General features: G+C 41.3%; 1 protein-coding gene across 1 annotated transcript in view; it reads right to left on the bottom strand.

The window, feature by feature from the left end:
- The window catches only part of R3HDM1 (R3H domain containing 1), a 229,680-nt gene extending 212,199 nt beyond the window's left edge, over positions 1-17,481 (bottom strand). Inside the window, exon 1 of the mRNA XM_006834579.1 lies at positions 17,301-17,481. The gene's annotated coding sequence lies outside the window, so the exon portion shown is untranslated. The remainder of the gene's footprint in view (positions 1-17,300) is intronic.
- Between the last annotated feature and the right edge of the window lie 241 nt (positions 17,482-17,722).

Here is a 17,722-nt window from a genome sequence, read left to right on the forward strand (position 1 = left end):
AAGAAAGACAACTTAGTCCTTTCTAAAATTAATGTACAGGTATTGGATACTGCACAAAATGGTACCATCCAGCCCTCCCATAGCACTCTCTACTCAGCTGGGTTCGATAATCCATTGAACAGACAGACCCACAGAACTCAGGCACTGTACTCACAGTTAAAAGATTTATTATTAGGGACGTTAACAGGTTATAAGTCAGGGTATGAAATGCTCAGGGTAGAGTTCTTTCAAGTCAGGACAACCTCTCCTCTGCTATACCCAGCTTCAGCAATATTACAAAGCGCTTTGAGGGCTGCTGATAAATGCCATAGGGTACACCACCTCACCCTAATTCTCAGCCTAACGGCACACGGCTCTAATTCCTTCCATCCGTAAACCCAGCTCCCCCAAGTTAAGTGTCTGGGATCACCCGACTCTGCAAGCAAACCTCCAGCCCACAGTCACTCAGCTTTACTTGCTTCGTTGGCATGGAAGCCCACTGTTCTGCCTTGTGCTCTGGCTCTTGATTCTGTTGCTGCCAATATTCTGCAACTCCTCTAGTGTCATAACTTTCTGTTTCTGCGTCAAAGAGGTTCAATATGCAGAGATTTCGGGGTCCAAAACACACACTCCACTCCTGAATCTTCTTCCGTAGCAGTGAGATTCCTTGTTCCTGCTTCAGACATGACTCATTTTATACTCAGCAGATGGCAAAAACGACCAATCACAATTAGCCCTGTTAACAAGCACTCACAACAGAATCACATACTCTTCATTATTATCTTTACCCGCCTTCTGTAGACCAGACCCTTCAGGAAAAAGTCATTGGTGATAGCGTACAAAGACTATGGCTAGAAGATGAACTGCACTAAGCAAATCGCTGCAAAAGACCACTTTCAAATGTTTAGCAGCAAAGACATCCGTTTGAGGACTAAGGTGTGTCTAATCCAAGCTGTGGTATTTTTAATGCATGAGAAAGTAGGACAATAAATAAGGAAGACCACAACAGAATTGATGCATTTCATTTATAGTGTTGGAGAAGCTGGATGGTGACTGAGACTGTAGAAGAATTGATGAATTTGAGTTATGGTGTTGGAAGAGAATATTAAAAGTACCATGGTATGTCAGAAAAACAAACAAATCTGTGCTGGAAAAAGTGCAGCTAGAATGCTCCTTAGAAATCAGGATGGCCAGACTTCGTCTCTCAGACTTGTTATCAGGAAAGGTAAGTCCCTGAAGGGTATCATGCTTGGTAAAACGGAGGGTCACCAAAAACGAGGAAGATACCCAATAAATGGATTGAGACAGCGGCAGCAATAATGGACTCAAACATTAACAATTATAAGGAAGGTGGAGGACTGGTGTGTCAAATGGGTTCTGTCTGCAAGTCTGGGTTTTCTTGTGCATCTCCCCCTCTGTGGCTATGTCCTTGTCCATGGGCTCAGGTGTCCCCAGTTCTCACCACACTTTGGACCAACCAGCCCTTCCTCTTCTTTCTCTCATCTCCAGGTCAACAGGAGTCTATGGACTGTGGTTGAACTCAGTCCATTTCTTCATTGTTGCCTTTCCCCCTCTTCCACTCACCAGTAGATCAATGTTGTCATCAGCAAGCTTAACATTTTCTGCTCCTGTCTTCCCTTTGAGTTTCAGTCTTAAAGGGGGGTTTGTCCTGAAGGAACTTGATTGCTTACCTTGATGGCTTTCCTGAATTATTTTTTTGTACAACAAAAAAAGGGGGGAGGGTTTTTGATAAAAGAAACAATCTATGATGGTTTTGAGGGGAGGAGGCAATGATACCTGTGCTAGAAGTAGACACGCATTCACATGGGTGACTAGGAATGCAATATATAACTGGAGGGAGGTTGGCAGAGGAAAGATGGGGCGGTAGGAAACTCAGGGAGGAATGCAGTGGTTAAATCGAATAGAGATAAATGCTGTTAACTGTTGGTGCATGGAGAGGACTGAAACCATGTAATGAAGCAAAATATATGATTTGTTGAATGTAAAACTGATGATCTGCTCTGTAAACCTTTACTCAATTCACAACAAAAAGTTAAAAAAAAAAAAAACCCAAAAAACAATGGGGGTGGGATGGGTAGCTATAAGGCATGAAGTGGCTGGTTTACAAACTTTGAGTGTGCTTAGATTTAGAATGAGGGGAGTAAAGTAGACTCTTCCACTGAATAGTTCTCCTCTTTTCCAGATGGATCTACTGAAAAGAGATGGGAGATGATGGTAATAGGATTTTATGATTCAATTGTGACTAATTGTTAGGATTAATTGTGGTTGTCATAACTGTAACTGTAGAAGATGTTTAACTAAAAGGGGGGGGGTAGTTAATCTTTCATTTCACAAACAGAAGATCCCCAGGACCATCAAGAAGGAAAAGCATGAGTGGAGCATGAGATCCCTATCTAGAAAAGTAGAGAAAGCAAGGACAGTGGCAAAAGTGGTGGCATGGAGAGCCAGAGCAACCTTGAGCTCCTAGACTGAGCAAAAGTCTATGTTCCTTTAGGCAGAAGGGTGGCTTGCAGAATGTGCCCTTTGGACATTTAACTGAATATATATTTTTTGCTTTATAAGTGTATATCAAATAGTTTTGCTTTGTTCATTTGTGAAATATAAAGGGAGGAAGGAGGATAACTGTTACTGCAGGGAGAGGACTTTAATCAAACTAAGTGTAATGAAATTAAGTGTATAATTTGTTGAATATAACGCTGATGGTCTTATCTGTAAACCTTCACTCAATTCACACACATACACACAAAAGGTCTAATAATAGGATTTTAAAATGTCCTTCAAAACATTTCTTTCCTGTGGTCATACCAGCTTGAGCTAGACAAAACCTAAAATCACAAAGATATCATTATGGTTTTGTGATATGATCTCATGTACCTTGAGGACCGGATCTAGCTTCTCAGCAAGCAACAATATGGAATACAATCTGCTATATCTAATGGGGCCACTAAACAGTAAGGAGTAAGTACCTACTGAGGGCATTTATAGGTTTTTTTAAGGGGTATTCTTTCCTTTTAAGATAACTGGGTTAATTATTATAAAAGACTAAGAATAAAAACCCACCCAAAAGGAGAGAGAAAAACTATATATAATTGCTGATCACAGGAATGTATGGGGGTGAGAGGAGGGGAGGGAGGGGAAGATAGAGAACAGGGTAGGGAATAGACACAGGAAAGCTTGGATGCTGGGTGGGGGGGGCAGGGTGGGCAATACACAAGAAGGGGAGGGGAACAGAAGAACAAGGTGGATGGGAGAACACTTAGGCAGGTTGGCATGGGCTAAGTGGGACAGAGGTAAATGATGATATACGTACAACCTTGGAATAACAGGGCTTCAGGATACACGGATTGAGGCATGGTTTAAAGGGTAAAAGAGGGGAGTAATGTAAAGATGCTTGGCTGTCTTTTGAATCTTGGTTTCCCTTGCCTACCATTGTGAAATAGACACTTGAGGGATGGGGGAAGGAATAGCCAGAAACATCACAATAGAAAGCTCATAAATCTGTCTTCAGTCTATAACTGGTTGGAATACCTTAAAGGGGGCTAGAAATTGCCCAGTGAAAGAGACCGCCTGTGGAACTTTTGCATTGCATAAGACCATAGGTGGAAACCATAATCCCACCCAGAATTGTCTGAGGTGGGAAATCTCCACTGGAAAGGATGAGTAGAACAGCCTGGAGCGGCTAGAAGAACAGAAGATACTTCGTGAAGAAAGACCAGCAGGAAAAATCAGAAACAATAATGGCATTAAGATTGATTGCTACAAGAACAAGTAAGCTGTTCGCCCAGGGCAACAGCTGTTCACCCAAGGCAAGTGGTTGGGTCCCCTCAGAGCAAACTTCCTTCCAAGACTAAGACTCAAGGGGAATACACAAGCAGGCATGTGGTCTGGATGGTGACCACGCTGGTCACCGATAAGGGGAAGAGGGGGAAAAAAACAGCAATGAAGTTGGGATCTAAGTCTGACCACATTCAAAAGACTCCTGTGAAGCCAGGAGACTTGGATGGCCAGCAGTTACAGCAAGACCGGGGACTCCTGGGCCCAGAGGCAGTGACATGGACACTGAGGACTAGAGTGAAGAATGAAGTGTCCAGCTGATATGAAGTGAGGAGAGATGCACAAGAATACCCATACTTGCAGATATTACCCAAGTTGACCTAGTTTCGATGGCTGGATGATCAGAACTCGACTAGAAGAAGAAAAAAGAGGGAAAAAAAAAAAAAAGAGTAACCCACTACAATTTGATGAACTTTACCTTACGTATGGATGTAGTAGTTCAAAAAAGGGAACAAATCTTTACAGTAAGGATCACTCCTACACCCTCGGTACACAGGGTTGACAGGGATGGGCTACTCAGACATTGGCTACCCAAAATGGGAGGAGGGATCCTATAAAGGCAAGAAGTAACTGGCTTACAAGCTTTCAAGAAGGAGCCTAGTTCCAGACAGGGCAGGGATAGGTAGAACCTCCACTGAATGATTTCCAATCCACTGGAACCGGGCTGGTAAAAGGAAATGGGGATAAGACTTGTGGTACAATAGTGAATAATTGTCATCAGGACTGACTGTGAGGGTCAGAAATGTAGAGGTAGATGTTTTTTAACAAAAGGAGGGGAGTGATTGATTTTGCAGCCCAGGAGCAGAGGCCCCTGGGACCATCAAGTGAGAAGAGCAGAGAGTGTGACCCTAAAAAAAGAGGCAGTGATGCCAGGCACGGAGACAGAGATGATGATGCGGGAAGGTAGAGTGGCTGGGGACATGGGACTCAGGGAGGGAGAAGGGCTGTGTGCTGGCCACGGAGGCCTGTGTGGTGTATCGTTTGGTTGGTTGATGATACATGGAGGGGATTGTAATCATTGCAATGAAAGAAATACAATAGGATGAATGTAAAACCGATGTTCTCCCATGTAAACCCACATAACTCACAATAAAAACTTAAGGAAAAAAAGAGAACAGGGCCTTGGGGCTGGGCAGGGAAATTTTCCCATTCCTATTCGCTTAATTTTTACTCTCTAGTGTTTAGCTAGTGGGAGTGCTGTGGCTCTGTAGGATAAGCACTGGATTGCTAATCACAAGGTCGGTGGTTTGAACCCACCAGTCACTCCATAGGAAAAAGAGATTTACAGCCTCAGAAACCCTGAACAGTCACTATAAGTGGGAACCGACTGGAAAGCACTTCACAACAATAGTGTTAAGAGGTAAGGGCAGAGATAGTAATGCTGATATACCTTTATAATAACTGGGAATCCCTGGATGACACAAACACATGCTGGACTGAGAACTGAAGGCTTGGCAAGTTAAACCCACCCGGCTGAGTCTCTGAAGCATGATCTACTTCTAAAAGATCACTGCCATCAAAAACCCTAGGAGTTTCTTTCTACTCTGACACATATAGGGTCACTATGAGTCGTAATCAACTTAATGTAACCCCACTCCCACCACCAACAGAGGTGGGCGTGGGGGAAAGACAGGTGTCACTGATGAGGATACAGCTCTTATAATAAATAAAACTTATATCCAGAACCAGATGGTTTCCCACTCCCCTGACTATGGTCTTTCTACCCCCATATACAAAAATTCTAGTAATCTGAAGCACAGGGGGAAAAAAAAAGAAATACAATGCACAGACAGAAAGTCCCTGGTCTTTGAGAACCAGTAAAGCTGGACTAAATGACTTCTCACAAAAATCAAGCAATCATATATATATATGCAGGTAATTTTGTTTAAGAAACAAATATGGCACCTCCTGATTTAGCAGTATAAATGGCAAGAAACTTTTGAGATGTAGAGATGAAGGATTTGAGGTTTAGACTCAGCAAGGGCCCTCTAAAGTTCACTACATTTGGGGCTAAGAAGTTTTACTGCAGGAATGATTCACTTAATAAATATGGAGGGACTTCAAAAAGCTCGTGGAAAATGGAATTTCCCCATAAACTTTTGGAGGCCACTCACATGCCACTGCTGACAGCCCCAGACCCAAACTTTTAAGTGTTCTTTCTGTGTTTGTTCCTTAATTTTTATTTATTTATTTATTTCAGGAAAACACTGCTGAAGTTTGCTAGACAATGTATTTCATCAGCCTCTTCATTCAAGTAAGTCCCACTTTATGGTGTTTGTTCTGTTTCTTTAACCCATACACACTTGTATATTTCATGGTTTGCTCCTTCATTTCATTCAGGGTTTTGCTCATATGTCACTTCCTAAACCAGATATTACGAGTCCTAGTGTGGTACTGTAGCATAAGCACTGGACTGCTAACTGCAAGGCCGGCCATTCAAATCCACCGCTGGAAATCCTATCTAGGGTCATTATGAGTTGCAAGTGACTCCAAGGCACTTAAGAGCAACAAGATAAGTCTTCCCTGGCTAACCTATCTAAAACAGATATATAGCTCATTCTATCACTTTCTAAAGGAGCTCTGGTAGCGTAGTGGTTACGAATCGGGCTGTGAACCTTAAGGTCAGCGGTTCGAAACTACCAGCTGCTCCGCGGGAGAAAGATGAGGCTTTCTACTCCCATAAAGATTTACACCCTCAGAAACCCTATACAGGGTCACTATGAGTCAGAACCGACTCCACGGCACATAACAACAACAACAATCACTCTCTAAGTAGGTCTGGTAGTATAGTGGTTAGGAATCGGGCTGCGAACCTTAAGGTCGGCAGTTCGAAACTACCAGCTGTTCCATGGGAGAAAGATGAGGCTTTCTGCTCCCATAAAGATTTACAGCCTCAGAAACCCTGTACAGGGTCACTATGAGTCGGAACCGATTCCACAGCACATAACAACAACATCACTTTCTAACATTTCATCTTGCTTTGACCGTGTCACTGCACTAGTTAGATTACCTGATATTATGGGTTTTTGTTTTTTTCCCTTCTTTGAATTTTACTTATTTTGTTTTTGATGAGAAATAGACACATAGCAAAGCATACACAGATTCAACAGTTTCTACATGTAAAATTTAGTGATACTGATTACTTTCTTCAAGTTATGCAAACATTTTCAACCTCCTTTCTGTGTTTTCCCCTCATTTACATAAACTCAGTGCCCCCTAAGGCTCCAATCTTTTGAGATGAGGTTATCCATATGATCCCATATAGATAGTTCTTAAAATAGCATAATGCTAAAGGCATTTTTTTTACTAGCTATGCTAAACTGTTTGGTTTTCTGATGACTTCAGTAGACGGACTGGGTTTAAGGTTTAAAGATTATCTCAGGGCAGTGGTTTCAGGGCTTCCTCCACCCTCTATGCTTCAGAGTCTACAGCCCATGAAAGCTTGAAATTCCGATTTCCATTTCCCCTCTTTTGATCAGCACTGTGCTTTTATTAAAATGTTCAGTAATGGTAACTGGTCACCATCCATTTCTTATGGTCTCACTGCAAGAGGCAGTTATTCATGGAGGAAATCAATCACACAGTCCAGATCTGCCTCCTCTTCCTGACTCTTCTTCCTCTGTTGCCCTCTGTGAATACAGACCAATTGTTTTGCCTTGGAATGCTCTTTGCAAGCTTTTAAGACTAGAGGCAGTCCTTAAGGAACTAGGAAGTAGCACAGAAGCATTCAGCATATTACTATTGTTGTTAAGTGCAGTGGAGTCAGTTCTGACTCAAAGGAACCCTGAACAGGGTTTCCAAGTAGTAGCTGGTGGGTTTGAAAGACAAGCTGTTTAAGCCAGTTAAAATATGAAACCACGACCCTAAACCTCCAAACTAAAGACCAAATGCTATGACGCGTTTGGCTGCACATTAAGCAGACTCAGCAACTACTCCTTTTCTTTGGTCATTGTTGTAAACATATCACACAATTTTTTGTGTGTCGATTAAATTTTCACAGGTCTTCAACTTAAATGACAGCAACTACAATAATTGACTATGTAATGCCATTTTTCCATCCCTGGTCATTCACCTCCCCCCATACATATTTCTTGGTCTAACTCATTAAATAATAAGATCACAGGGCAAGAATCTTGTCTCACATAATCAGAACAGGGCACACAGTATGTTTTCAATAAATAGTTGTTGAATGAATGTTAAATCAATTGATACAGTTCACATCTTGTACAGCAACAATCCTATCACCTTAGTTTTGCAGATGAACTCAAAGTTAAAGTTACAAGTTGTACTATTCTCTAATTTGAATGAGTTTCCTTCATTCTTCAACAGTTAATAGTGAAAGTAGAGTGAAGTGACAACTGGTGTTTAAAGGTGGTGTTCATTTTACTTACCGACTTGTAAGTAAATATTTTACTTTCCTTTACTTCCATTATTTGTACTTTAAAGTACTGATGTAGAAAATATACGAATACAATTCAGCTTTTAAGTAAATTCTACAAACGACCCAATTTACATGTGTGACACGGAAAATCACTGGAAAACCTAAGCTTTCTCAGATATGCCACCAAAAACTTTTCTCAGAAGAGAGAAAGAAAAGTAGCTAAAATGGAGTTGTTCAAAATTAGACTTTTGTGCTTCAAAAAAACACTATCAAAAAGTGAAAAGACAAGCCCACAGAATAAGAAAGAAATCTTCACAAATATTTTCATATATTTAAGGGAACTTGCACATTTAAAGAATTTTTAAACCTCAAGAATAAAGAAATAATCCAATAAAAAATGGACAAGGGTCTGAATAGATTTTCATCCAAAGATATGCAAATGAGCAATAAATGGTGGTGGTGGCTGTGTGCCATGGAGTCAGTTCCGACTCCTAGTGACCCTATACAGGGTTTCCAAGGCTGTAAATTTTTACGGGAGCAAAACACCTCATCTTTCTCCTGTTGACCTTGCGGTTCGCAGCCCAATTTGTAACCACTACACTACCAGAGCTCCTTAAATAGCACATGAAAATATGCTCAACATCATTAGTCATTAAACCCTTGCTGTCGAGTTGATTCTGACTCACAGCGACCTTCTAGGGCAGAACTGCTACATAGGATTTCCAAGGCTGTAAATTTTTACAGAAGCAGTCTCGTCTTTCTCAGAGCAGTTGATGGATTTGAAATGCTTAACCAACTGTGCCACTAGGACTCAGAGGGAAATATAAGTCAAAACCACAATGAGATACCACTTCAAACCCACTAGTAAGTCTGTAACCAAAAGATAGATAAGAACAAATGTTGACAAGAACCAGGATATAGTGGAAGCCTCCTTATTCATCATAGGGGGAAATGTAAAATGGTGTAACCATTTTAAAAAAACATTTTACTAGTTTTACAAGGGTGCTCACAAAGTTCATGGAAAAATTCCATTATTTTTTAACTCCACTTTACCAAAAACTGTTTGAAGCCCACTCATAATTTAATTCCTAAACCAAAACCAAACATCTGACATCTATAGAACACAGTCAAGCTGCTCCTTAGGGTTTCTAGGACTGTAATCTTTATGGGAAGGAGCTCTGGTAGCATAGTGGTTACGAATCGGGTTGTAAACCGCATGGTCAGCAGTTTGAAACTACCAGCTGTTCCGCAGGAGAAAGATGAGGCTTTCTGCTCCCATAAAGATTTACAGCCTTGGAAACCCTGTATAGGGTCACTATGAGTCGGAACCAACTCCACAGCACATAACAACAATCTTTATGGGAGCAGATAGCCAGACTGATTCCATTTAAATGAGATGCCCACAGATATGCAAATCTACAGTAACAGAAAGCAGATAAGTATTTACTTAAGATAAGGCTTGGGGGAGGAATGTGCAGTGACTGCAATGTGTTGTTGCTAAGAGCCATCCAGTTGGTTCAGACTTAGAGAGACCCTGTAAGACAACATGGATCTAAAGACCTATACAAAATGGAGTCGGTTTAGTCATTAGGTATAAAATGAGGACCCTGCTAATGAGGGCATTTAAAAATTAGCTAAGATGACCTTATGGTCCTAGAAGGAGAACAGGAGGAGCTTAAACCCAACCAGATAGTTATCTCAGGAATTAAGCAGTTGAGATCCTAAACGGAAAATGTTTGAGGGAGTTTATTGATTTATTGTTTCTTTTTCCGAAGACTGCTACACCTTGATATCAAACGAGATTAAGTGTACAACCAAATGTAATTTACCCTATATAATGTGCCTGCTCTTTGTAATGCACAGAACGGTCTTGAGAAATTATTCTCTCTGTCCTCCAGACGGTTTCCTTTCTGTTACTAAAGCTTGGATCGAATCTCTCCCCCATCTCTGTGATTGACTTGTGACAGGTGGCAAACCCTCGTTTCAGCTTGGCAACATGTATAGGGTTTCTGAGGAGTGGCTGGCGGATTTAAACCATCGACCTGGCAGTCAGCATCCAGCGCTTACCCTACAGCACCACACCAAAACTTATGGGGTTTCAACTGGGAGTGATGAAAATGTTCTGAAATTGATTGTAGCGATGGTTGCACAACTGTAAATATACTTTAAGCTAGGGGACTGTGTGACATAACTCAGTAAAGCTGCTGTGTTTTCAAACTATCAATGTTCATTTCTAACATGATCAGTATTGACAGATAAGGCTCATATAAACAAAAGCTCTCTGGTGTCATCAATATTTTTTAAGAGTATATGGGGTGCTGATATGACGAAAGTTAAGAGCACTGCTACATTACACCATGCTGTGAAGAAGTCTATGGAGATAGCAAAGGCAGTGATTTTCAAGGTCTCAAATGACCAAACTCTGTACTTCTGCAGCAGCATTTCTTCCCTTGTAAACTCTGTATGTCTATGTATTGATAATCTAAATCAGTGCTCTGCAAACTATGCTAAAAGGAGTAGAGTTGCATAGACACGCTGTGAGTGGAAAAGACACAGGATTCTTCCATTAATAACCTGGTTTTTGTACTGGGATTCCCAAACAGACATCATTTCAAAATGACACTAAAAGTCAAACTAGAAAAGCACCCTGTTTTGAATAAATCCTAAACTGGAAGAATAACTGAAGAAAAACATACTGATGTTTTAAACATATAATGCAAAAAGAAAATAAAAATACGACTACAGTGGAGCTGAGCTAGTCTTTGGTGTTTCCTTTAAACTATTAGTGAAAGGAATATATCTGAGCTCGTTTGTCACATATTGCTATAAATTTTTTATCATTTTAAAGAAACAATTCCTTTATTTCATTGCTGCTGTCTTCTTTTACCAGGAAATTGCAATGGGTAACCTTAGTTGTTGTTGTTTGCTGTTATAAGTGCTACCAAGTCAGTACTGACTCACAGTGACCCAAACAAGGTTTCCAAGGGTTTGAACCACCAACCTGTGGTCAGCAGCCCAGTGCTTATCCTATAGCACCATACCAGGACTCCAATCTTAAGGTCGTCCTAAAACTTTGGACTGTATAGTTTTAGGGAGTAATACATTAAAAGACGAGGAGCTCTGATAGCACAGTGATTATGGGCTGCTAACTTCAAGGTCAGCAGTTCAAAGCTACCAGGCATTCCACGGGAAAAAGATGAGACTTTCTGCTCCCAGGAGGATTTACAGCCTGAGAAACCCTTTACCGGATTGCTATGAGTCACAATTGACTTGACTGCACCTAACAACAACAAACAATACAAGATGCAGTTTCCATTTCATTTTGTATGTCTTGTTTCCCTAAATGTTCATTCTTTTCTCAGTCTCCTTTTGATAAAGTCTGCTGCCTCTAGCTTTCCAACTACCCTTCACATATACTACAATCTGGTATCAGTCACCTGTATTGTTTGTTCTCCAATTGCTATAAAATGATTTTGACAAGATGTTTTATGTTATTCACCAGATATTTACACTGTAAGCCTGTTTATTATCTGTAAGATGAATAAAAGGTTTTATTCCTTGTAAAGATATACTGTAATAGGTGCCATCAAGTCAGCCCATGTCATGATGACCTCATGCATAGGAAAATAAAATGTCACCAGGTCCTGCCCCCATCCACGTGTATTTTTGAGTGCCTTCCAACCCTGAGGAAGAGCTCACCTTCCAGCACATCAGACAGCGTTCCATTATGATCCATAAGGTTTTCATTGGCTAATTTTCAGAAGTAGATAACCAGGAATTTCTCCTAGTCTGGAAATTGCTGAAACCTGTCCACCATGGATGACCCTGCTAGTATTTGAAATATTGGTGGCATGGTTTCCAGCATCATAGCAACATGCAAGCCATCACAGTATGAAAAGCTGATAGCTGGTGTGAACTGTCCAGTGCTTACCCTACAGCACCATCAGTGCTCCTAGTATTACATTTGTGAATATAGCTTAACAAAATTTATAAATACCCCCTGTAAAATACCACTTGTAAGAAAAGTTTTGTTTAAATGACCCCTGGTGGTGTTGTGGGTTGCATGTTGGTCTATTAACCATGGGGTTGGCAGTTCGAAATCACCAGTTGCTCCATGGGAGGCTTTCTGCTTCCATGGAAATTTACAGCCTTGGAAACCATACATAGGGTCACTATGATTTGGAATGAACTCAATGGCACACATCTGTTTAAATATAGATACGTTTACTCTGCAATAAGCAATCTTCTTTCTCAAGAGGATTTAAAAACTGAGGACTTGTTACTTATAGTCTAATGCTCACTCAAGTCACTGGTTTGTACATGTACAGGTATTTTTTAAATTTCACAACTTTTTTTTTTTTTTTTTTTTAATTCCAGAACTTCTTTACCCAGTGAGATCCAGGACACCAAGGTCATCTGAAATTGGCTAAACTTGTACCTCAGACTGTGAGGTGATTTTTTACTCCAGTATAGGACTTTTTTCATGTAGAAGACAGGTTAGTTAACTAATTGCCCAACTAGCCATAAAATTAATTTATATATATGGCATTAATCAAACTAAAGTTAAGAATAATCAAATTATAATACTTTAAGCCTGTATATTACACATGAAATCAATGCATTCAAGAAGAGAAAAAGAATAAAAACCAATTTGCAGCTTTCTTTTCTTATTTGATTTCTTTAGGAGGGAAGTAGTTATAGGGAGCTGTCTTTGAAAAACTTAAGCCAGGTCATAAGAGCAATCATTTAAACATGCCATTAAAACTGTTATCAACTCACGGCTCCCATTATTTGTGAGGAATTAAAACTTAATATTAAAAGGTTGGCGGTTTAAACCCAACAGCTGCCAAGTGGGAGAAAAAAACCGGCAAACAGATCTCTTAAATAAAGACTGTTGTCCTGCACTTCAAGTGGGTTTCGATTCACAGTGACCCTGTATAGGGGTTTGAAGAAAGGATGGTGTTTGAACTAGCAATCTTGTGAAAGATGTTGTTGTTGTTAAGTGGCCTCAAATCAGTTCTGACCCACAGTGACCCTGTACAGGGTTTCTGAGGAGCAGCTGGTGAGCTTGAACCATTAACCCACAGTGCCACATTCTATAGTGCCACACCACTATTGTTGTTGTTATGTGCCGTGGAGTCAATTCAGACTCACAGTGACTCTGTACAGGGTTTCAGTGACTCTGTACAGGCTGTAAATCTTTATGGGAGCAGAAAGCCTCATCTTTCTCCTGCAGAACAGCTGGCAGTTTCGAACTGCTGACCGTATGAGGTTAGCAGCCCAATTTGTAACCACAGCTCCTTACAGTGCCACACCATAGTTCCTCCTAAAGACTACTAACTTTAAGAAATTCAAACCTCTTTTATTCTTTAAAAAGTACGGGTCTTCTGCATATTATCTAAAAAGGCTTAATTCAATTCTCTTTAATTTTCTACTTCTGCCACTGTGTTAGGCCTTTTCGAGGTGTGATTTTGTTGGGTTCGATAACCTGGGTGACAGTGACAACATTATTTACTTCAGCTCCTTATTCAGCATAAAGTGCATCTACCTTGAAACCTGGCTGGGGTATTACTATCAGAAAGAGTTCATTATAACACTATCTTTATGCTAACATTAAATTTAGCTGGCAGTAAAAACTCCAAGGGCACCAGTGTGTGAGAAGAACCAGTGTACAAGTCTTTTCAAAAGTAAGTGGGAGGATCTCAATGACTGGTAAGACTGAGGAATTCGCACTGACCACCTAAGACAGGCAGCGTCCCTTAAACAATCAATAAATAAGGAGGACTCAGATGCAGACAGCACAGACCCGGTCAGGAGGCCAAGCCCCTGTGGGCCCAAGCGTTGTTGACCGTCCAAACCATAGGCTCTGAGGATCAGACTCTAGCCACCTAGTAGACATAACAAACTGTCCCTCATCTGATTATTCAGTAATGCTTGTTAGTAATCTCATACATGAGCCCTGGATATCCACAGACAAATGTAAAAACCTTCCCTAAAAGCCAAGACTGTAAATTCCAATAAGCCAAGTCCCCCCCCATCCAAAAAAAAAGCTAAAGAGGATAGAGAGAAACACTGTAAACTGATGATATATGGCGGGGATAATAATCAATGCAATGAAACAAGCTATATGAATGGTTGAATTTGAAGCTGATGATGTGCCCTGTAAACTCTCACTCAATGCAAAATAAAAACATTTAATTAAAAAAAAAAAAAAAGTAAGTGGGAGGAGAAAGAAATTGCATCTGGCCTGTTTCAGAGGCAAGAAATGCTGAAGAGGTTGATAAATAATGAGAACTTTAAAGGTCCAGCAGCACAAAAAAGATTGGAGTCGGCCAGTATTGGCCTTAACACATTCAAAGCACTTGTTCAATATAACTTTTGCATTAGAACTCAAGTGTAGCTTTGCCTGATATGGGTAACAATTAGATAACTAGTTCTAGAAACACAAATCAGCTGAAAAATTTTTTTCAAAAGAATTAACATGTTTGCCACTACAACCTGAAGTATATGAACTTTATTCCAAATAAAAGAAGTGAAATAGATTCCACAAACACTTGTAATTTAATTCAAAAACAGAAAATGGTCCCTAAGACAAAGACTTTTTTTTTTTTTAACCTGATCATCATTTTCCTAACTATTTTGCTTTAAAACTTGGCTAGTTGCAAAATATACTTATTTAAGTCACTGTATCTCCCGTAGTAATTCCTCACAAACAACATATTATTCTGGGAGCTGACACAATACCCAGTGGGTGAACAACAAACGAATTTTCTTAATAGCATGAAAATAAGATTGTTATTGTTAGTTGCCATGGAGTAGATTCCAACTCATTGAGATCCCATGTCAATAGTAACTGTTGTTGTTTGTTGGAAAGTGCCATTGAGTTGGTTTCAACTCATAGCAACCGTGTATAGGATTTCTGAGGAGCAGCTGGTGGGTTTGAACCAAAAGGCTGGTGGTTCAAAGTCACCAGCCACTCTTTGGAAACCCTATACAGAGTCGCTATGAGTTGGAACAGACTCCACAGCAGGTAACAACTGTGTATGAGGCACTGTGCTAGGGGTTGTATCTGTACCTCATAACCCTATAAGGTAAGCATTATCATTCCTATTTTACAGAGTAAACTGAATTGAAGCTCAGAGAGGGAAAGAATGTAAAAGCCTCCTATATCTTCATCAGCTCTTTCTGTACATAAATCACATGCGGTTCGAAACTAACAGATGTACAAATTTATCAATCAATCCGCAAACTTTAGAAAACATTATGCTGGGCCAAGTACACTATGTATTCTGGGAGGTGAGGAGTGGTTAGAGAATTTACATTTCAAGGTATTATTTCACTAATTTTTTTTAAATTAACATTGTGTTGTTGTTAAGTGCCATCGAGTCGGTTTCGACCCATAGCGACCCTGTATAGAGTTTCTGAGGAGGAATGACTGGTGAGCTTGAACCCGTGAGCTTGAACCACCGACAATGCAGTTCAAATGGCTCTGCAGTCTGGTACATTAACCCACAGCGTCACACCAGGACTCCAACACTATCTATGGATCTATGTAAATTCTAGATCTAGATACGTTATTTATAGAATACCATCACAGTCTTCTCAGATCCTGAAGAAACGTCTACCCTTTAGTCAAAGCTCAGCCATTCAGAACGCAGGTTTATTTCAGTAACAAAACTCAGAAATGGTCTAGAAGTTATTTCTGACTACAGGCATGTCAGATTACAGAATTCATTATTTGAGGATATATTTTCCCAGACCAAAAAAAAAAAGTTATCTTTAAAAAGATCATCTCTCAACAAAATGTGATGAAGTAATAATCGAACACCCCAGAATGTGGCCAAATTTGCTAAGTTTTGTTACATTTGTACGAGTGTCCAATTGCAGTTTTCATTATGTTATTCTACTATATCAACTATTATGTGTATCTTACTGTTTTCAAATTTTATGAGCGGACTTTCGACTTGACTTTACATCTTTTAATTACCCAAAAGTTCTGGTGGTCAATAACATCAAAGCTAAAAGCAAATGGTTTCTTCATAGTTCTAACTGGTTGAACCACAACCCTGGAGATAAACACACATATAGATGTACACATCCACACACATACCAGGGAGATTTTGAAAAGTTCGTGTTAGAATTCCATTAGCTTTTCATTCCATTTTTTCCATGAACTTTTTGAAGCCCCTTGCATATATTCATTTTTTCCCTCGGGGAATCTTTATTACAAAAATCAACTTATATGTTTGCTAAATGTAATGCAGAGAACAGCTTTTTTTTTTTTACTGAGTTGACTTGCTGTCCCATTACAATTATACCAGCTCATCAACAAGTTTTCAGAAACACGCTCAGAGAACAGTGACACTCATTTGCACCTAACAACAACAAAACCGGAAACCAAAACCATGAGCAACACACAAGGATATGGGGGTACAGCCTAAACCTCAACTGGGTCCATGGAACTGACAGCCATTCGGCTTTCTTTTTAAACTCTCATAGAGCTTCTTCTGGTTCCATACACCAGGTGTCCCGACATCTCACAGACGGGTCGGCCAGCCCCCGTCAGGGGCAAGGAGATAGCCTGCCATTCCGCACACTGTCCAAGGCCAGGCCGGGGCTGCGGGTGGCGCGGGCATGACTGTCAGGCACCCGCTCCAGGCAGGCCTGCTGTGGCTGGTCCCCGAGTCCCTCGGGCTGCAAGAGCAGCAGGAACCGCCGCCGCCACAGCCATGGCTGGAACACGGAACGTCTCCCCTGCCGCCTCTGCTAGGCCTCCAGGGGTTTGCTTTACACATGGCCCCCGGATGGGGGCTGTGGGCATACGGTAGTGGCTGCAGCCGCAGCGGTTGGCGAGGCGAGCCGGACGCATTGGGAAGCCGACTTCCCAGCGGCTTGGCAGCAGCAGGTCCTTACCGAGGCCCGGCTGGAGCGTCGGCAGCTCAGCGAGAAGGCCACCTTCTCACACTGCACATCTCGCCCCTGCCTGCCTCCTTCTCCGTTAGCGCTACCGGTTGGCGGGCGGGGGAGGGGAGCGAGGCGCGTTATTCCCGGGGACCTGGAGGGGGAAGGGGAGTGTATCTCTTACCCGCGTTACTGAGAAGAAGGAGAAGGCGGTTGGACTGCGGCGCGGCGGGGCGACGGCGGGCTGGGTGGGTGCAAGGAAGAGTCTTACGATAGGCAATTAACCCCATCACCAGCCCGGACACCGGCTCCAGCGGCAGCCGCTGCTGGCAGAATCCCGCCCCTTCCCATCACGCACTAGCCCCTCCTCCCAGATCATTTCGAGGAGAAGCCGACTAATCATAGGTTGTACTCCCATAGAGTGACGTGAAAATCGACCAATAACTCTTAAAGAAACACCCTTCTCTCCGCCCCTTTGTCGTTTCCAAAAGAAAATGGACCAATCATGGCAAGTAAACGCCCTTGAAAGACGCAAAGGATAACCAATGATAAAACTGGGAGGACAGCCATATTGCCCACTTGTAAAAGGGCTACCTTTTCTCACGA

Source organism: Chrysochloris asiatica, unplaced genomic scaffold (genome assembly GCF_000296735.1).
Source record: "Chrysochloris asiatica unplaced genomic scaffold, ChrAsi1.0 scaffold00012, whole genome shotgun sequence".
Taxonomy (NCBI): Eukaryota; Metazoa; Chordata; class Mammalia; order Afrosoricida; family Chrysochloridae; genus Chrysochloris; species Chrysochloris asiatica.